This window comes from Natator depressus, chromosome 9, assembly GCF_965152275.1.
Source record: "Natator depressus isolate rNatDep1 chromosome 9, rNatDep2.hap1, whole genome shotgun sequence".
In the NCBI taxonomy this organism is placed as follows: Eukaryota; Metazoa; Chordata; order Testudines; family Cheloniidae; genus Natator; species Natator depressus.
Genome location: NC_134242.1, coordinates 90,293,938 through 90,315,651, shown reverse-complemented (window position 1 = coordinate 90,315,651; position 21,714 = coordinate 90,293,938). Strand labels below are relative to the sequence as shown.

The 21,714-nt window shown below is 45.6% G+C and overlaps 1 long non-coding RNA gene across 1 annotated transcript in view; it reads left to right on the top strand.

Annotated features, from left to right (window-relative positions):
- The window catches only part of LOC141993629 (uncharacterized), a 173,892-nt gene that overhangs the window by 101,876 nt on the left and 50,302 nt on the right, over nucleotides 1-21,714 (top strand). Inside the window, exon 2 of the long non-coding RNA XR_012640914.1 lies at nucleotides 19,404-19,488. This is a non-coding gene — a long non-coding RNA (uncharacterized LOC141993629). The remainder of the gene's footprint in view (nucleotides 1-19,403; nucleotides 19,489-21,714) is intronic.

The window sequence follows — 21,714 nt, the reverse complement described above, 5'->3', positions numbered from 1 at the left end:
TGCACTTTAAATACTGAACTGAGACTAAGGAGAGCTGGACTCACCTCTGCTACAGACTTTGTGTGTGACCTTGCGCAAATCACCGATGGTCAGATTTTTAAGTCTTTTGATGCCTAATGCCCGTTTAAATCAATTGAGTTAGGTACCTAAATACATCTAAAAATCTGGCCTTTCATATCTCTGTGCCTCAACTCCCCATCTGTAAAATGGGAGTAATAGTACTCTTTATCTGTCGTCTCTTACATTTAAAGTTTGTTTGGGCAGGAAGGATTCTCATTATGTGTCTATGCTGCTTAGCATCATGGGGCCCTGGTCTGGGTTGTACTTGGATTTGCAAGGAGGCTATGTCTGTTTGGGATTTGCCAAGATTTGCTGGGGCCCTTAGGTGCTAGTCTAATGCAAATAATAATAATTGTCAGTTTTCATTTTATAAGCGTCCTTTAATTTGTTTGGAGGTGTTTAGAAAAAAGCTTTGAATGTCTGTCTGAAGCTTCATGATCTCCTGTGAAGCTACTTAGATTAACTTTGTGTTTGGTGATGACATGCTACATTTGAAGGTTGAGTTAGGAATTTAAAAAAAAATTCCTGTCAAAAAAGAACAATCTCTTCAGAGCAGAAAGTAATGTGAGCATTAATCAAAGCTTACAAGTCAAACTGATGCTGTCAGTTTCAATAAGAGGAAAGAAACGCCACAAAACATGAAAAGCCAGATCCTGCCCTGTGATGGGGTGTACCAGGCTCAGAGGCCCCCTGCTGGAGGCCTCAGGGTCCTACCACACCCTGTCCCAGAAAGGAGCAGTGACGATAAGTCCTCTAAGTGGCCTAGAGAGGCTGTTCAGGAGGCAGCCAATTGGGGAAAGGCTGCAGGGAGCAGCCAATCAGAAGATTGCAGACCATATAAAAGTAGCTGCAGTGCCAGAGTCAGGCAGTTGCTGTCTGGAGCTGGAGGTGCATTGATGGTGTTCCTGGCTGGCTGGAGGACGAAGTTACAGGACCGCAGACAGAGCAGTTGCTGATAGGGACTGGTGGAGCTGTTGGCTGTCTGCGGAACTGAGTACAAGACTTTAGCCCTATGGTAAAGGTGAAGCATTTATGTAGGTGCTGAGGCTGCAGCGAAGTGGCCCAGGGAACTGTAACAGCATAATGAAGAGTTAGAGTTAAAGCAGTACGTGGCTGCTATTCCCTGGGCTGGTGCCCAGAGTAGTGGGCAGGCCCGGGTCCCCCCACCTCCCATTAGTCACTGGGGAAATGGCCTGATTATTGGACGGTATTGGACTTTGATACACCCCCGGAAGGGGAACTGAACTACTTAGTGACCCATCTGGAGAGCTGGGGCCAAAAGGGCCCAGCGAGGGCAAAACCATTGCCTCCAGGGAGGAAGCCCTGGGGGTATGGCTTGATACCAGGGCTGGTACTGTTTAAAGACTGCAGACTGAGATTTACCATTGAACTGTTTATCCTGGAAAGGGTTTTGTCCACAGACTGTGTGTGTGACTTGGCCGGAGGGCTGAGTCACCAAAACCACCTGAGAAACCACTGACAGGAGTCTCCCCACCTGGCCAGGGGGTGCTCACAGATGAGTGCCACCCATTACATACCCACATTAGAGTCATTTTAGCTAATCGATTCCATGGGAGCATGACTGGGCTCTGTGTGTGTGTCCCATTATTTCTGGCTAAAGCCTGCTCCCACTGAAGCCAGAGGCAACAATTCTATTGACTTCAATGAGAGCAGAAGTTGGCCCTTGCGCTGGATCAACAATAACATTGAGGTCTCAGAGCAGTGTTTATTCAGTCAAAACTCCCACTGATATCATTTACCTGAGTAAAAACTGAGTGAGGACTTCAGGGTTTGGCTCTCTGCCAAACTCTTTGTCGCGAGGGACTACTAACATTCATCATCACTAGCAATATGTAGCTAACCACAAAGAGATAGTTTGGTCATCGGTGTCTGATCTTTCCACATTGGTATTTTCCTGAAGTATTCAGGTCATGCAGTGCAGGTTTCAGAAAGCAGAGATACCTCTCCCATTGACTATTTTAAACAGTACATTTGTAAAATGAAGTCTCAAATTTGAGGAATTCCTTTAACTCAGAGCCATTTGTCTGTGTCCTGAGTCTGATGCTATGTGAGTAGCCAGTGGCAGACAGCAAGCCGTTTTTTGAAAACGGTGTGCTTCCTACAGCACGCTATTGCCTTCCAGTTGTTGCAGAGGCTCTGCAGTGTAACTCAAGGAGGAGTGTTACCGAGAGAAGTTACAAAACAGCATTTCGGCACTGGATGGTGAGGGGCTTACCAAAGAAGAAACAATGAAACCATGCAGTCTTTCAGGGCATGCACTTATTCGCTGCAGTTTCCATTTGTAAAGCAAATTAAGTAACAAATATTGCTTGCTGAACAGTAACCTGCATCTGTGCTTCATAGAGAGAAGTTTAAAGGAGTCAGTGCAGACCTTTGGTCTCTAGTGATCTCTGGTTAGAGCAGAAGTTTCAGCTGTATAATTTGTTTTTAAGATGCTTATTTTTGTCAGTTATTTACAGTGTTAAGTGACCACCAAGTTTGAGGTGTCTCTCTCCAGTCTGGCACTGATTTTAGCTCCACCAAAGGAATAATTCCATCATTTCCAATGCATTCAGCTACTATACGAATGGTGTACTTGTGGTGGGGATATACAGTTGTGGAGGCAATAAGTGCTCCAGGCTTATTGCTTAGATTTGCGTGACTGTACAATTTCCTGAACACGCTTTCCTGGGAATGAGGGATATAAAAATTCAGAAGAACAAAGTGATTTCCTTTGCATGTTTGGAGTAGGCGAAGAACGTGCTTTGAGTATGCATCCAGACTGGCAAACTTGTAGATACACTAGATACACATGTAAGACATGGTATGGGGTGAATACAGTACAGTTATCTTCATCATCTATTTGATTACAGCTTCAAGGCACTACTAAAGTCTGTGCTATTTTTATATTTCTCCTGTTCTAAGCCCTATCAAAGGCTCTTCTTCCATTTCCCCCTCAAACTCTTTCTCTCCCCCAAGGCCATCACTCTTCTAGCCACCATTCTTCCTTTTTGGACCCATCAACATGTGCCCTTCAATGTTTGCCAGAATCTCTTTTGGGTGATGGAACACACATTCTCCCTCAGGGACATTATGTATTTCTTCTTGCTGTGTTCCCAGCCCCGTTAGCCTGGGAAAAGAGTGACTGGGACTGGAATTGGAGTCTGCTACAAAAAAAAGCCCTTGACTTGACTTGGCCATAGCTGTGTTAACACACAACCCCAAGTGTCTTGTTGGCATTATAGAATCCGCTGGCAAAAGTTCATTATTGTTTTAAAGCCTTTATTTTTAGTTTGATATGGAAAAATAATGCAAAGTTGGCTAAAACAGGGATTGTCTTCGAAGCTTAAAAGCAAATCCAAACAATTTTTATCGTATTTGGCTAAAAACGAAGTGCTTATCTACCACATAAAAATATTGACAAATGATGCTCCACAATGCTCCTGGCAGGATTGGTATTATTCCCATATGGCAGATGGGAATGAGATCCAGAGACTGTTGCTAGGCTGTAACAAAGCGGCCTATGGCGGGACACTACCGAGAGTATCAATTTAGGACAAATTGCGTAGAGCAGGGCAGTCACAGCCCAGGGCTGGGGGTCCTTCACTACTAAGGCACACCAAACCAGCCAAGCAGCGAGGACTTCAGTTTTACCCCACTGCCTAACCAGAAGTCATACAAGCAATTCCCTTAGACACTCCAGTTTCCTGGTATCCCCACCAGCACCGCTCCTTATGGGGATGAATAGTCATGAAAACCAATACCCCAGTAAAAGTTAAAATTGGTTAAATGGACTCAAATACATACAACAATTGCAAAGTTCTTAGTTCAGGCTTGTTGGGATTACTGCTGATTGCAAACTAATTAAGTCTCTGGAGTACAAACATCCCAGCTCGGATGGGTTGTTCAGTCCTTTATTCAGAGCTTTACTTTCAAGCACAGTTCCTCCAGAGGTCAAAAGCAGGATTGAAGACAAAATGGAGGGATTTCCAGGGCCTTTTATATCCTCTGCCATGTGGAAGGACCCCTTTGTTCTTCTTTGTGGAAAATCACAGCAGCAAGATGGAGTTTGGAGTCACATGGGCAAGTCACATGTCCATGCCTGACTCGGTTTGCAGGCAGCAGCCATTGCTCACATGCTACCTTGAACGTTTCCAGGAAGGCTCCTCAGATGTGGACTGGAGTCTCCCAAGGTCCACTGTCAGTTAAGTGTTTCTTGATTGGGCACTTATTCAGAATACTCCTTTCTCAAGAAGCTGACCAAATGCTTCACTGATGCTACTTAGAATCAAACACATTGAGATACAAGTGCATAGCCAATATTCATAACTTCAGATACAAAAATGAAACACACATACAGATCGCATAATCATAACCAGCAAATTACGACCTTTTCATAGACATTTCACTTAACCTCCTTTGTACAAGATTTGGCGCACCTATAGGACCTTGGTTTCAACAATGATCTATATGGTCACAGTTCACGTCAATAACGTCACATAGGGCTGCGTCTAAGGCAATCATATGGCCTCCCACTTCTGTACTGCTTGAGCACCTCATGATCTGTAATGTGTTTATTCTCACAACACCCCCGTCCAGTAGGTTGTGCTATTATCCCCATTGTACGTGTGGGAACTGATGCACGCAGAAACTAAGCGACTTACCTTAAGTCAGGCAGGGACTCTGTTGCAGAGCAAGGAACAGAGCCCAAGTCTCTCAAATCCCCATCTAGCACCCTAACCTCTGGACCACCCTCCTTCCTCACAGGATCTGTACTATGTTTTCCTCTTAATTTCATATCATTGCTAGTGGTATCCAGGGTAGGGTGTTCATGTAATCTGGCTGCAGGTGTTTCAGCTGCTATGTTCAGAGCAGATCTAAACAATATGCTGGAGGGTACTAGTGGCTTCTTTATATGGACTCTCCCATCGTTGCTACGCTCAGTGAAGATGTACAAGTACTAGCAAGAGGGGGACATTTCAGGGGAAAACTGTATAGCCATAGGCAAGGCCAGAGAGGTTAAGTGACACATGTAAGTTTCATAGCTAGGGAGTGAATGTAGCTGGCTCCCAGTCCTGGACTCAGGACACTAGACCATGCCGTCTTTCTAAGCAGACACACACCATGGTTTAAAAAGAAATTGTTAGTGAAGTTGGCCAAGACCTCGAGGTGTAGCGGTGGCTATTTATGGAAAAGGATGGGTGCTTAATAAAAGTCCCATAGAGCATAACTGTAATGCTACAACTGAGCCCCCTTTGAGAGAAGAGATTTCAGTGAGAGTCATTAGGGAAACAGGAAGAGAAAGGAAATGACTCTGAGTTCTAGAACACACATTAGCATATCAATGGCTTTATAAGCACCTTCCGCGTGGTCTCTTGCTCAAGCCAGAAAATTTGCTACAGCAGCAATAGGAGATTAGATGGGGGAATTGAAAAACCAAGGAGGAACAGTTGGAAAATAACAACTGAAAATGTAGATCTCATTAACCCTTAGGAAGCTGGCTTAGTCCCAGGTGGATGCCATCTGTGACTGGACTAATTTCCAAGGGACTAGGGTAGCTCTTGGGGGATGTTGTGCTACAAAGGTGAGAGCAGCTTACCTACTTTTTGCCCTTTGCTAGGATCACACAGAATCTCTGCTAACGTCTCCTGGGATCCCAGTTCAATAAAGAGATTAAAAGGCAACAGTGAAGGTACAGAGCAGTTTGCAATCAAAACAGCATTCACAAAATGGGGCCTGAAGTTTGATATAGGCATGTTTGCACTAAATGATCACACTAAATCATCACAGCCCCTTATAGGCCTGAGCGATGATGTTTAGTTCTGAATATGTCCACTGCTTAGGAGTGGTGGTTGGATCTGCGGTTCCATTTTGGGCCCATCTCTGTTGTTTAGACACCTTGCTTACTGACACTTGGGTTGCACCTATGTTAACTAGTGATACATCTCCAAATCAGGGTCACTTTCATCTGAACCTGATGAAGAGGGAATCAGTATGATTCCCAGATTCTTAAAGTTCAGTTGATACGTTCTGTCATCATGGAGCACGGGCTTGTTTTTAAATAGTTCTATTTTGACAAGTCATTTAAGATTCCACTCCACAAGTGTCCTCAGGCAAAATTAGGCGTTTATATTGTATCTGCATTATTATGATCAAATATCATTAAATGAAACAAAAATTCATCAGTTGTGGATAATATATTGTTTGGGGTCAGGCAAAACAGGCTAGAAAATGGGGATCAGAAATTAATTTATGAAAATCTCAAAACATTTTTGTTGTGGTTGAAGTTCTGTTATCTTTTGTTTCTGCAGCAGCTGTCTCTCTTCAGGATTAAAAGGGATAAAATATTTCATTTCTTTTTGAAACTGCTCAGCATTTTATTTTTTTTTAAGAAACTAGGTTATTGTAAGCTTATGTCTGGGACTTAGGTTTTTATATTAGCGATTCAGGACAGCTTCACCCCTCTCTATTACTGCGGGCAGCAGATATGTTACTTGCTACATAAAGAAATAGAGCACAGGCTTTACTTTGTAAAGATACTAAATATTTCCACCTAAACTATTTCCCACTGAGTAACTGGGAATAGCATGGATATTAGATGAGAAGGTAAAGGAAGGGAAGGGCTGAAAGCAGAGGGCACAGTATTTTACTGGCGGCAGAGAGTGCACTGAAGCTTTGCAGAGGACGAGCAAAAGAGGGAAGCAATGAAAGATTCAAGGTCGCTCACTATTCTGTGGGAAGCTGAAGGGAAATAAATTTGTTAGCCTCTAAGGTGCCACAAGTACTCCTTTTCTTTTTGTGGATACAGACTAACACGGCTGCTACTCTAAAACCTGGAAATAAATACGTTTCCCCTAAGTGAAGGGCAAATGAGTTAACGAAGAGCAACTGAAACTTTGCTGCCCCTCTCAAACCAGTGCCACCAGGACAGGAAAATATCTGTCTGTGCGGGGGGTGGAAGAGGAACATGGGGTTGGGTGGCTAGCTGAGGGGTGGAACAAAATGGTGGAGGAGTCTCAAACCAATCCTCGCCTGTCACTGTTCCCCGTTTCTCCTTGATCCAGCAGAGGGAGCAGTAAAAGGGGTGACACAGAAGCTGCCGGGTTGCTGGCAAAGCAGGCTGCACGGTGTCCTCTGGCCGCAGTTGTAGCCTATTCCAGCTGCCCATCTTGATGGCTGACACCTCAGTGAGGATTCAGGAGTGCGTGACAAGGCTGCTAAATGCACAAGTGTCATGCTAGATAGGACACTTGGCAGCCCCGGTAACAGGAGTGCATTACAGCACATAGTGCTATTGAATCTTGGCTGAGGAGCAGGTTGAAACTGCTGTGTTCTGGGTGCAAGTCATCAGGCTTATGGAGTAGCAAAGTGAGTAGGATCAAGATTGTACCAGCCCATCTCCCAGTTGGGTTTTTATTTTCATGCTTGGTGCCTTCGCTCTAGCGCTAGTTTTGTGCTCAGTTGGCAGCTGAACCATAGATCAGGGTCTCTCAGGGTCTCATCGCATGGAGGGAACGTGTAAATGAATCCAATCCCATTCTAGCCTACTTCCTTCTGCTTCCCCACCACAGGGCCTAGTCCTTGAAGTGCTGTCTTCCGACAATGGGAATTTTGCCTGAGTAATGAATAAGATCTTCAGCACTGGAGTCAGAGCATCTTCAATGAGACTGCATAATGTTGTATAGAACAGGAGCAAAAATGAAGCCATCTGTAATGCATAATAACTTTATTGAACCTGCTCATTTATGAAAAAATGTGTTCTCATTTTTCTGTAGATGGTGCTCTACACATTAACTGTCTACATATCAAAACAATCTTTTATATTACATCCTTGTGACAACTACTATGGTTACGGCTGCATAAGCATTTCCAGTCTATCCCTCTGATTTCAGCTGCTTGTTATTTTTGCTTAACATTTGCTATTTGGACTAAAATTTTCCAAGCTTGGTGTCCTGGCCAAAGTTTTTGTTTTTGTTTTTGACTGTTGAATTCAGCAATGTTTAAGTCTGAGGAGTGGATGGTGGTAGAGGAGGATCAGAAGGTTTTGTTTTTTAAGTACAGGGCTAGCACAAAAAAAACAGCTGGGGGCAGAAAGTTTAAATTTGGCATGGAAATAGCCCCATGGATATAAAATGTACTTTTGAATGCCACAATAAAAACTTTATTGATTTGCCCTATTCGCATACATTTTTCCACTGAATTTTCTTCCTAAGCTTGTGAAGTCAGAAGTTGTACATTTGTGCATGGCTAACATAGTTACATCAGTGAAGATACACAGCAGATGAGGCAAGACACAGTGAATGGGGATACAAAGTAATCCTTTGCAAACAGGATTAAATTAATGTGAACTAGGAGCCTTCTAGTTCATGCCTGCAGTGTCCACCCAAGGGAGTTCCAGTGCAGCACTTGGGCGCACACTGCTATTCAAACCCCCGTAGTCTGAACCGCAGGGAAGTGCTGACATACAGCCTCACGCATCTGAAGCTATGTTAGGCTACCTTAATAGGGATTTTCAAGATAACATGATTGAAAAGCACACCCTCTCTACCTGTCAGGACATACCCAATGGGACTCTCATTATCACTTCAAATGAGCTTTGAGATCAGGCCCTTATGCTCTTTTGTGGCTATTTCCTGATCTGTAAAACTGTATTTAATTTTTGGGGTTGACAGTAACTCCCTGTCCCACAGGAATGTTTGTGAAGTGCTTGGATGGAAGGTTCAATAGAAGTCCAAAGTATCTATTACCACTATTTTCTTAAGGTCTGCAAAGAGACACTTCCAGTTGAGAAATGCTTAGCACAGCTGCTATCATCCCGCCTTTTGGCTCAGCAAGTTCAGTTGCCTTCCTGTAAGCGGGGGAATCGTCCCGCTATTGTGGGGAACTTTCCTGGCTTCTGCACTACCCCAGTGAAGTGGGCCAGCGAAAGGATCTGAGTCCTCGCTCCCACTTCCTTTACCCAGTGGCCTCCCTACCCTTGAGGACTCCCCTTCCACTCTCCTGTCTGGCAGAGTTCTTGTAACCCCAACAAGGCTGGGCCCAGGATTCCTGGGGGGGCTCGACCCCCAACCCTGCTGTGGTCACCTAGGACAGGGGCTAGGGTGTCCCCACTCCGGGGTACTCTCTCTGCACTGGGCACTTCTCTGACCCACTGACCATTACATACAAGTTAACGCAAATGCAAGTTATTTAATCAACAATTAATTTTAAAAAGAATAAGGAAAAATGGGAAAGGTTAAAGGAAACACATCACCCCGCTCTGTGGCAGGGAACATCACAAACAGTGTCTCTGGAATGTCAGGGCAGTTCACAGTCTGCTCCTTGTAAGTCCCAGGCCTCCTTCTCAGGCCCTGGCTGTGCTGCAGGGATGCTGTGGGTTGGACACTTGCTCTGGTGGTGGCCACACGCTCTCAGGCTCTAAGTGGTAGGACCCTTCTGCCCAGTGTCGCCCCCGCCCTGTCGGGGTTACGATCCAAGCCTGGCCTGCAGAGCCTCTTGGCTGAGGCGTCTCCCTGTGCTGGGCCTGCTGCCCAGGGTCCCCCTCGCTTTCCCCAGCTGCTCTCCACACCCAGCTCCGGACTGCTCCAGCCCCAGCTCCACCACTCTGTCTCTGCACCGCTGCTGCTGCTCTGCCTCCAGCTCCCTGGGCTGCTCCTTTGGCCCCTCTGGCTCTGGTTGCTGCAGCTCCGCTCCCAGGACAGGTCTGCTCTGCAGGCTGCTGCTGTGACTCTGCTCCCAGCACTGACCTGCTTCCTGGGCTGCTTCTCTGGCCCCTCTGGCTCTGGTTGCTGCAGCTCTGCTCCCAGGGCAAGTCTGCTCTCTCTGGGCTGTGCCTCTGGTCCCTCTGGATCTGGCACAGCTCTGCTCCCCAGCTTAGCTTGGGCCCCCGCTTTCTCCTTAGCTTGGCCCCACTCCGTCTGACCCAGGCAAATCCAATTCACACGGAGGACGGGACCTCCCTGGCCTCCTGACTCCCCGATTAGCCTGCCCGCCCTGTCATTCAGGCTGACCTGGAGTATTGGCCTCTCCCCATTGTTCCTGGGGACTGGCAGTCTCAGGGTCCTGATTCCCGATCGACCCTTCCCCCTTTTTAGTACTGGGAGCTAGCAACTAAAACACCCCCACTGAATGTTAGTAAGGGGGCAACAGTCCCCTTACATTCCTATGGACTGTGCGGGTCTTGCTTTGAGCCTTAGCTACAGTCCTGTGTAGGCAGCAAAGTGAAGTCACCTACCAGATGGGGGTAGGGGCCCTGTTTCCTGTGTCTGAGCAAAATAAAGATCCATATGCTGGCAACATTGAACAGGTGGAATGAATAATAGATTCTTGAACTATTGTGTTTGTGTGGGTCCACTGAGACAATTGAATTGTCCAAACATATTATGCTCAGCTCCAGCACTACATGCAAAGTTCAGGGTTAGCATTTCTTTACTGAAGAGCAATTGATAGTGCATCTTAATTATTAAGAGTAGTGAAGCAAAAATGATGGGCTTAGTCTTGTCTTAAGAAGTAAAATGTTGTTGCAGGTTTCTCTGACGTGAACTCAGTTCTGGAGACCACAAGGACTATTGAAATACTAGCGTTATAATGCTGGGGATCATCATTGTGAAGATGGTGGTTGCACATGTCGCCCAGTCATGAAAGATTAAAAAGAAGTTTAACTGGGAAAAGTGATGTACACCTGAGATGAATGGGGGTGTGCATATGACTGGGGTGAAAGTAACTTAAAGGACATAGCAGTACGCAGGAGTCCTGAGCAGGGGGCGGGGCTTCAACCAGAAGAGGCGGGGCCTTTAGCGCCCCAGGCCCTTTAAATCAAGATTTAAAGGGCCCTGGGCTGCGGTAGCGGCGGCTGGGAGCCTGGGGCCCTTTAAATCACTGCTGGAGCTACCAGCTGCAGAGGTGGCTGGGAGCCCCGGGGCTCGAGGCCATTTAAAGGGCCTGGGGCTCCAGCTACCACAGCGGAGCCAGGGTCCTTTAAATTGCCGATAGAGTCCTGGGGGTCCCGGCTGCCACCGCTACCCCGGGGCTCTGGCAGCGGGGCTCAGACGGCGATTTAAAGGGCCCAGGGCTCGGGCCACTGCTACCGCCCTGGACCTTTTAAATTGCTGTCTGAGCCCCAGAGCTGGCGGAGATTTAAAGGGCCCGGGGTGGTAGCGGCAGCCGGAGCCCCGGGCCCTTTAAATCACCACCTGAGCCCTGCTGCCAGAGCCCTAAATTGCCGCTACCACAGCGGAGCCCCAGGCCCTTTAAATCGCTGCTGGAGCCCCTGGGGTCCTGGCCACCTCCGCTCACCTGGGGCTCCAGCAGCGGGGCTCTGACAGCAATTTAAAGGGCCCAGGGCTCCAGCCACTGCTGGGAGCCCCAGGCCCTTTAAATTGCCACCAGGGGAAGCCAGTCCAGTACGGCGTACCGGCTTACTTTCACCCCTGCATATGACATAAGACAGGTCCCTACTCTTCCAAATATGATTCAACTCGTCTTTAAAACTCGTACTACCTTCTCTCCTGTTCCTTCTTTTCTCTTCAGATAGATTTTTAAACTTTCATTCTAGAAGAGCAGGGACAGCTTTCTACTTGATGAGTGAAAATTACCAAATTTCCAGTAGTCTTGCCTTTCTGAGGTAGTAATAAACATTGTTCAAAATGAGCAGAGCCAGTATGTGAACCTGTGTCTAGAGTTAGAATGGGGCTGAAATTTCTCCCAAATCTTGCAAGATTGGGCGAGTCCATGAGATGATTTTTAATCTATTTTTGTAATGAGGTTTTCATCACATCCAACATGTAAACAGAACATAAGCCCTTTTTAAACTGGCTCAATCCCAGAACCAAAATAGGTTCATCTTGAAATTTTGAAGTGGTTTATATCAATTCTAGGTTTTACTCTTCTCTGAAGATGTTATATCAAACCATTTCCCAATTCCTTATTTTAAACTGACAAACTCTCTTTTGCAATTATTTTTGGCTGCTATTGAAAACATTGAAAGCAGGATCTAGTGCCATAACAGACCTTTTGTGTGCAAAGCCAAGAAATAGAGTATTTTTCACCCCTAACTTATTCAGCACCCCATGAATTCTCCTGGTCGCACAGTTCTGCTCCTCCTCCTCGTCAAACATTTAAAAAAAAATTGATCTCTGCTTTAGTTCAGGTTTAAAGTGTTCTGGATCAGGACCAAGGTTTTGTCTGATTTCCTCTGAGTGCCCTTAATTACTCCAAACTCTTTGTGGGTTTTTAGTTGCAACCGTTAGGAAGAAAATGGGGGCAGTGACAAAGGGATAAGGCCATAGAAAAATAAAGGGTTATGGCCTAGGGCAGGGAGAAGTGAAAACAGTCTCCATGGTGTTTTTGATGATGGTTATTATTAGTATAAACCAGAAAGTTGCGTTTAAATGAAGGATACACTGATCTGTTATACTTAACCCATCATTCACTCAGTAATACAGTGTGTACTTCCTCTGTACTCACATTCTGCACAGCTAGTTCACGGACACAGCCTGACCACAAACAATGTCCAACGGTTGAAATTGCTCCTGTTGACGTTTGCAGAAAATTTGTTGATTTAATGGGGAAGCACCAGACCCTAAATGATTAGAAAATGGGTAAGTGGAAACAAGTGTAAGTGTGTGTGTGTGTGTGTGTGTGTGTGCAAATACACATACTTATTCCAAAAACACATAAACCAAAACACTTTTTTGTTTTTCTGATTTTTAGGGGTTTTTTTTCTATGAAAAGTTGAAACTTTTTGACTTTTTTTTTTTTTTTGGCAAAACTTTTTGTTTAGTCAAAATTGCTGAATGTTTGCAATGAGCGTTACGTTACAAATATTTAATAAAGTCTCTTTAAAGTGTTTTTGTTTCAGTGGGAACTGAAATACTGTGGTCCCCTTCAGTTCCATCTTAAAACAGTCAGTCCATGTACAAACTAAACAATACAGGGAATTTCAGCTGACACTGAAATACAGCAGTTATGTGATACTATTTACCTCTTTAAAAGTATTAAGAGTAGAGGTAGCAACGTTTCAGCTTGAAGGTGCCCTTTGAATACCTTAGCCAAGAATCCCACGGGAACACAAACTCCAATTAAGTTAGCTGCAGAACACATCCATGAAATGGGTATTGTAAGGATTATTATCCCTATTTTATACCTGGGGCAATGAAAACTGTGAGTGGGAGACATGGAGGAGACTGAGGCTGGGATCCATGGGGAGAGGAGAGACTGGAAGCTGGTAAAGAAAAGGGTGGGAAGGGACACTAAGATCAGAGGAGCAGCTTGTGGGAAGGGAGATCAGGACTGGGTGGACAAAGACTAGGGACCAGTGTGGGACGGGGGTGTAAGGGGTGGGAGGGAGGGAAGGGAACAGCTTATGTGACAAGGAGGTGGGAGGGGGGAATTGGGAATGTGTGTGGGGAGGGAGGAGGCAGGGATTCGGATTCTGATAGCAAGCTCAGAGAGGGAGACTAGGACTGTCTGGGCAAGGAAACTGGGTCTAACATAAGAAGACTGGGGAGTGGATCGTGGGGCTGGGTAGGCAAGCAGAATGGGATGGGGAAAGGAAGAGGTTGGAAGAGGTGGTACACAAGGGATACAACTTGGGAATGGACTGTGCCCACTCGGACATGCTCTCCTCCAGAGCCTGGAATGGAACCCAGGATTCCCAAGTCTCACCATTCCTCTGCTGTCAGCAATGTCTGCGAAACGCACTCTAAGCTATGATTTACATTGATACCGTTTACCCCAGTTTCAAGCAGGGGTGCACTGCACTGGTGCAGATAGTGGTTTTGCCTCTCTATACAAGGGTTGCACTGGGGCAGCTACCTCTGTGGTTGGCCACCAATGTCTCTGACAAGGACAAATCCTCATATATATCCCTAGACCGTGGTCTCAGGTAAGCACTGTAGGATCGTGGTGATAGTCTTGCGAGCTGGAATCACAATCCTATCTTCCTTATAGATGTAGGCTTGACAGTGGTGATGGGACAAAGCATTTAGGCAGAAGGATGTAAAGAAAATACTCCTCGTCTGGGGGGTGTCTCAGTAACATACAAGGGTTGTTTTCTGAAATGTTCAGATGGTTTTTTGTTTTTCAGTTTGATTCAGAGCCCTCTGTTCCCTAGAAACTAAATAACAGACCTGACTCAGCAAGAATGTCCCCTGGGCTGGTTAATGAGCATACTGGTGTCTTGTTTTTGCCATTGTTCAAAACTCTGGCCAGATGTTTTGACAAATTGGTTTTCTGCAGCTTCTCATCATGAGGGGCTGGATGCTCAGAGGGTGTCTGAGTCCAACAGTCAGTTGCTTTACTGGTTAGCTACAAAATACAGTCTAAGCGCTGACTAACTGTAAACGTTGTCCGCCTTTGGCTCTAAATGGGCTTTCCCAGGGCTCAGCAGAAGGAAGCATGGACGGAGTCAGAGATGACTTTGTGCATATCAGTGTAAGTCGGTGGCCTGTACGCCTACAGTGAACTCAAATGTATTGTCATTGATCTAGTTTGAAGTTTTCAGTTGTTTGTATTGCACGTGAGTTTTGTAGCCCTCCTGGCAGGAGGTCTTGCAGCTAAAGCATCGGAGTGGGAGTCAGGAGATCTAGGGTTGATTCCCAGCTCTGCCTCAGACACGCTGTGAGCTTGAGTGAGCTCCTTAGGGCTATATTGTGTCTTTAAGTCTCAGCTGTTTGCACCAACCCTGTGGGAGCTCTGGGATGCGTTGTGCTTTGAGCTGGGTGGTGCTGACCCCAGTTTCAAGCAGGAGTATTGTACTCCAAGCACAAAGCATCCCAGAGCTCTGTGGGTATGCAGAGGGAGTGTGGCTGTTTGCCCCATCCTCACCAAATCACAGTATCCACTCCCTTCTCTGGAGTCCTGCCTGGAGGCAGCGAAAGGCAAACCACGCTGATGCTGGAGAGGCCAGTAGTGCTAGCCTCACACTGCTGAACTCAGGAGCACACGAGGACCATGCTGTGTCTGGCTTCCATATAGGGTACAAGAAAGAGCAGTTCCTTGTGCCCTCGTCCCTGCTTTCCACACAGCTGGGCACAGTCTTCTCCTTAACTGCTCTGTGCCTTAGTTACTGCACTGCAGATATTTACCGTGCTCAAAGGGCTGTGGTGAAGCTTAATTCCTTAATGTTTGCAGAGGTCCGTGAGGTGTTGGACTAGAAGGGCAAAGCCTTGTTAATATTATTCATTCTTGCCTGTCTTTGTGTGTCTGAGATGTTCCTAAGTGAGATAATGGACTCTCTACTGCTATTCATTTGTATGACAGTAGCACACAGAGGCCCTAAATCCAATCAGGTGCTGTATGAACTTTCCCTTTCTGTGTTTGCTCCTCTTGGATAGCGGCTGTGAACTCATGCAAGATAGTGAGTTACCCACCCAAAGCAAACTGCGGAACTGATGCAATACAAACGGAGTAAAGCGTCCACAAAATAACTAGACCCCCAGGGAGGACTGGTTTGCTTGTACATGCTGTGCTATAGCGCAGGCCAGCGCAAGGAGCATGTGCGTGCACACACACAATCACGTGTTGCTTCCGCACGGGTAAGTGCTTTCGTGATGATAGCACAGAAGTAGGCTGGCTCTCTTTTAGGTATACTGAAGCTATCAAAACATAACCCTTTAAGATCCTACTACTGCAGTATGCAGACTGCAGGATCGAGGAACCATGATCGTAAGCAGTCTAAAATACCGATGTGGTTACACTAGGGACAACTGTTTTGGAAACACAGAGATGCACTGAACAAGCTGACAGTATTGGAGAACTAGACTATCTTCCTATTATCCCACAAGCTGTCAATATTTGTAGCTTTTTATGGAGGAGACACGTTTGGGAATAGAGCACATACGATTGCAGGTAGTTTTTGTGCATTTTCTGCTGCTAGTTTTTGTGCATCAGTTTAAAGGCACCTTTGGCAATGCAATCATACATCGATTTAACTTATATTAATTATTGTATATGTATCTGCTGACAGACCAGCTGATAATGCTTCCACTACTTTCTTCTGCTGCTACAAACCGAAAATTATGCTTGTGCCCAATATTTAAATCCATCAAATGGAAAATATGAAAGACGAGATGGGGGGGATAATAACTTTTATTGGACCAACTTCTGTTGGTCAAAGATACAAGCTTTTGAGCTATACACAGCTGCTCTTCAGGTCTCCTGGGACCAACCTGGCTACAACTACACTGCTAACAGCAAAGGAAAGTGTGTAATTCTTTAAAGTTTAGCTGTTTGGTTTGTCCAGTATCCTGTGCCAGCACATCAAACAGGCTATTATGCTGGTTTACTATTATGCTTTGCATTTGATTAATTTTAGTGCTCACAAAAGTGAAAGATTATCAGCCTTAAATAAAGCCAGGCATAATATAGAAAGGTACTATGCATGTTTCTCCATGCTGCATCTCAGTTCTAACCTACCGCACTCCTATCTATGTCCTGGATATTTTCCCCCTTAGCAAAACCAAATTAAAAGGGTAAATGCAGAACAGAGGCACCACTCATTAACAAGAAAATTTTAATGAATTTTCAAAAAATGAGACATCTGAGACTGAGCCTATGCTTTGGCCAACAGAACCTTCTTGTCAGCCCCCGCACTGAAGATGCCAAATCTCCCCCCAGGAGCTATCCGAGTTGGGAAACCATTTAATCAATCCTGAGTGCCTACACCCTGCGTCAGAACTGAGCACCAAGTCCCGCAAAGAACGATCGTCCTACTTTGCTGAAAAGATCAGTCTCTGCATGTCAGCTCTTGGATGCCTCCCAGAACAACCATGTGAACCGAAAGATTCTTCTTTTTAACAACAGGATGCATGATGGTCACGGGCAGTTTAACTTGCATCTTTACTGTTGGGACTTCTTGAGCTTCCTGTCCTTCCTCGCTGGAGCTTAAGAACAGACAGTGAGCCATCTGTTTTCTGCCACCTTGATGGTGGGTGGACGAGCTTGAAACTGCTGCTGTGACAGTGGCTACATCACTTACCCAACATCTAATTCATTGTTCGTGCCATCAGAAGCCATATGCCAAGAAGAATTGAGAAACAGATGTTAACTGACTTGCCTGAAGCTACCCAGCAGGTCAATGGCAGAACCAGTATATGAACCGAGGAACGTGTGGCACAGGGACAGAAGCCACGTCTTCTAGACCTCACTGCTCATTTAAGTAACAACTTAGCAACTCATTTTGCCTGGACACTTTTCCACACAGATGTGAGGAAACGGGTGCTTTATTTTCAAATATTAGAATTATGCTTGCTGAAGGACAGCATATGTCCAAGTTGTATGAATATATATATTTATAATGTACATCTATTGCACAGTAATTCTGTATTGTGATTCCTTTTTTTAAAAAAAAAAACTTCTTTCTAAAATGAAAGATGTGGGTCTGAAACCTTTGGGGTGGAAGTCTGCTATTCATCTACGTACAATGGCAATGCAAGTCATTCCTCAACCTAGTTCTGGAGGGGCCTACTTCTCAAGGTGAGAGATTTTCAGTTTCCATGGGCCCCTGGGTCTTTAAACTTTCAGCTGAGAATCCCAACAAGGGTTACACTGTCCATTCTGATGGCAATTTTTTGTGATAAAAACACCTAGCATCAAATCCTGGCCACATTCACGTGAATGGGAGTTTCCCCATTTACTTTAGTGGGGATGGGATTTCACCCTGAATCACTAGATACTGGATTAAGATCTAAATGAAGCTTGCTTCATTTACCATTGAACAGCTGTTGGGTGATGATGACTTCTGTTCAATTGGTTGGAGTGATCTGGTCATGAAGGCCCCACATCCTATTACCTATCTTGTCTTATGAATTTGTAGGGTTAAAGATGAGCACACGCTTTCAGATGTGACTTTTTCTCACTCCCACCCTGAATCAGAAGTAATAAATCAGTGGCCACTTAGCAATGTCCTGGGGGTCACTATTCTGTGTAGTCCAGTTGGAACTTTAGGCAAGAGCTGGGATCAAACTCTCTGATCTTCCTGCTTCAAAAGACCTGCCTCTTCTGACTTCAGTTAAAAGAGAAGCTGCTAAAACTCTAGTAGTATCCAGAACCTCTGAACTATAGTTGAATATAAATGCCAGCCAATAGGCTTATCACTTTATAGTATGCTGCACTATACTGTGAATATAACCATTTAATTAATGTAGTGGTACTTTTAGACTTGCATTATTTTCCAGTGAAAATAAATCATTATATACATACTGCTCCTCTTAAAATGAAACTGTCCTCTCAACCATAGTGCTTATTAAGTACTTCATAATGACTCTTCTCCAGACAGCATCTGATTACTTCTTACAACACACTCAGATTCATAGCACTGGGAATAGATGCGTGTACAATGGATGAGTCCCATTATAATTAATTGCTTGGCACAGCCTAATACCATTAGTAGGCAAAGTCAATTTGTTTTGCCAGTGAGTATGTCCATCAAAGAGATGAACAGTAGTTAATTCACAGTATGGTAGCAATGAGGATAAAAAGGCATCCAGGACATGTATCGGGGAAACAGAGAACATTACTGCCGCCCTTCTTTTATGGTTTGGTAAATGGCTAATACCGTCCTTGGAATCAGGGCCGGCTCCAGGCACCAGCATTCCAAGCAGGTGCTTGGGGCGGCAGTCAGAAAGGGGTGGCAGAGTTTCTCCGTTTCTCCGGCCACGGCGGCAATTCGACGGTAGCTTCTCTCTCTCCTGCCGTCAGCGACAGCTATTCAGCGGCAACAGGGTTTTTCAGTGCTTGGGGTGGCAAAAACAGTAGAGCCGGCCCTGCTTGGAATGGAGAACACGTAGCGTGACTCAACCCTTTCCATTCTATAGTTAAAACAATGCTCCCCACAAATCTGGTGACTATATCGTGTTAAATATAGTTGTTGCAATCAGTGAGGACAGAGATCTTTTCCCCTAAAAGCCATGTTATTACCATAATATACAACTTGCTCTAGGGTAATCCACAGCACCATTTGGCAACCATGGTTCTCAGAGAGGTTTTCGGCCATCACACAAACAGGGCCTTACAAACACTGTCTGTTTTCGGTATAGAGAACAATTATGTATTTCTTTCTCTTTCGTTTAGTCTGAGCCCCGCGTACCATTCGGTTTCACAAGACATGAAAAGTGTTCCCAGAAAAGTCCTTTTAGTAAAATGAGAGAAACATTATTGCTCAAATATTTTTCCAAGGAAAGCTTCTTGGAATGCAGGAGAGAGATGGTTTTTCCAGCTAGATAGATTAGTCCAAAATCCCCTGGAATGAAAAATAGAAATGAATAAAAATATCTTGGATTTACAGCCATCTGGGCTTGGATTTTTTGGAAATTCCCTTTGTTCCTAATTTTTTTCCTCTTCAGGTACCCGTTTACTTTCTTGGTTTCCATCTGTATCCAGAGGACACACTGCTCCTTCCCACTGCTTATTATGCTGGATGGAAGTATAGTAAGTATTCTTGATAAATATGCCATGAGAAGTTGAGCACACCCTATTGTGATTATCTTTAGGGCTTTTCATGCCATTTCTGCTCATAGCTTGACTCTCTTGCCTTTGTTCCTTTTAAAAACAATGACGTTTTAATTGGTCAGTAGTGGAAGGTCTGAACTGTCTACTCATAGCTGTAAATTAGATCTTAGCTAGGAATCTGCAGAGGTGGGTAACAGACTATGCAGCCCTGTACAGCACCTACTGAGGGAGTCAACTGAATATTGCACCAGGAATACTGTAGGTGGGCATAGGGCATTACTGCCTTCAGTGGAGTTACAGCAGGGTGAATTGTGTTTGAGAAGGAGTGCAAGGGCCTGTCTCTGAGTTCAAGTGCCACTGAGTTCGAGGGCCTGTCTCTTTGTGCTACAAAGCAGCCATAGACAGCAGCCCACTTGCCCGATTCCCAGAACCACATGGACAGAACATGGTCAGCATTAAAACAAGAGGGACCTGATCCTGCTCACATTGAAGTCACTGGCAAAACTTCTATTGACTCCAGTGGTACAGGAGCCTAGATGGTTGAATGGGAGGGGCAGTACTGGAAGCTTTAGTAACTGAAGGCCAATGCCAATTGTATGTGAGGGTAGCAGAGTCAGATAGAGTCTGGCTGAGCGTTTTGAACAGAGCTGTGTCCTGGGGTTCTGTGCTCCATCTGCACTTCACTTGGAGTGTGCTGTATCTGTTCAGGAGTGCAGCGCCCAATAGGCTGCATTCGGTGTCTGTGGCATTTATTTCTCTCCCCAAAAAGAAAAAATTCTCTGCAAGGGCTGGATTCCAATCTCAGCTATTTGAGTGTAAATGCAGATCAACCCCCTTGACTTCAATGCGACTGCTCACGTGAGTAAAGGCTATACACAGTGTAAGAGTTGCTGAGTCTGTCTGCAATGAGCTGAAGTATTTCCTGAGACGATCCTCTGCTTTACAGTCATTGGAATCCACGTATTAAGCCAAAGCAGAGAAGCTGTGTGAAAATGCTGCTTAGCTCTTCAGATCAACTGTACGGGCAGCTTCCAAGCAGGGAGGAAGATTGGATTTCTGAGAGCTAGCTTCTGATCTCTGCTATACTAGTGTAAATGCAGCGTGCTTACAAAGTACTACTCAGTGTGAGTCGGGGCAGCAGAATCAGGAGGCCAAATGCTGCAGTCCTCTTTCAGCCCCCCATCTCGCAAACGTGCATGCTATTAATTTTGATGTTTTACAAGCTTGGGGCCTTCAAACCACGATTAACTTCCACAGGAGTTCTGTCTGGGGCCCTGCGACTGGCTCTGGAGACCTAGAGAAGCTGTTAGTTAAGCTCAGTCACTTTGTGGGGTGAGCTAAGCAGCACTGTTACCCACAATGGCCTTTATTCTCTGGACATCTGTGTTCAAATACCGATGAGATCACAACTGAAAATGTGTGTGCTGGTTCCTCCTACAGCAGCTCCTAGTGATTCACATCACAGAGCCATCCAATAATTCAGCAAAATTGCCATTCTGTGCTCATAGACCCTGGACTTGGGTAGTAGGGCACATTTCAGGTCAGGCTTAAGTGCTTGGGGAGATATTTGGTGAGCTAGGGGAATGAGATGTGCACAGTTCCTAACTGCCCTATGGCTGGCTCTCAGGCAATTTTATTCGTCTCTTAATCTCACGAGCAACCAGCTCACACATCTACCGAGAGTCCACACAAACTTAATTGAGGAAAAGGAAGAAAACAGAAGCATCTCCAGGGCTGGTTAGTGAGAGCTCCCCAGCCTAGCAGAGGTGCAAAGAACAGCCACTCCCCTGCCTGTAGGGGGACTGCTGTATAGGGTGACCAGACATTCTGTTTTTAAAGGAACAGTCCCATATTTAAGCCCTCCTGGAGGTGTCCCAACTTTTTCTTAAAAATGGGCAAATTGTCCCGTATTTTCTGTCTCCTCCCTTCAGTACTGGTGGGTCCTGCTGCTGGCCAGATCCCTGCTGGCCAGCTGCCCACCCACAAGCGGGGAGGGGGTGTCCCGTGGCCGACAATGGGGGTGGGTGTGCAAGGTTGGTGGTGGGGCAAAGATGCAGCGATGGGGGCCAGCCGCTCTCCATGCTGGTCCGTCAGCCCAGCCCCCGCTGCGTGCCAGCTCTTGGCCAGCAGGGCCCCGGCCTATTTCCAGCCGGCGATGGCTGCGCGATGTGAGCTGCGGTGGCTGGTGAGTGCGTGCGGGGCCAA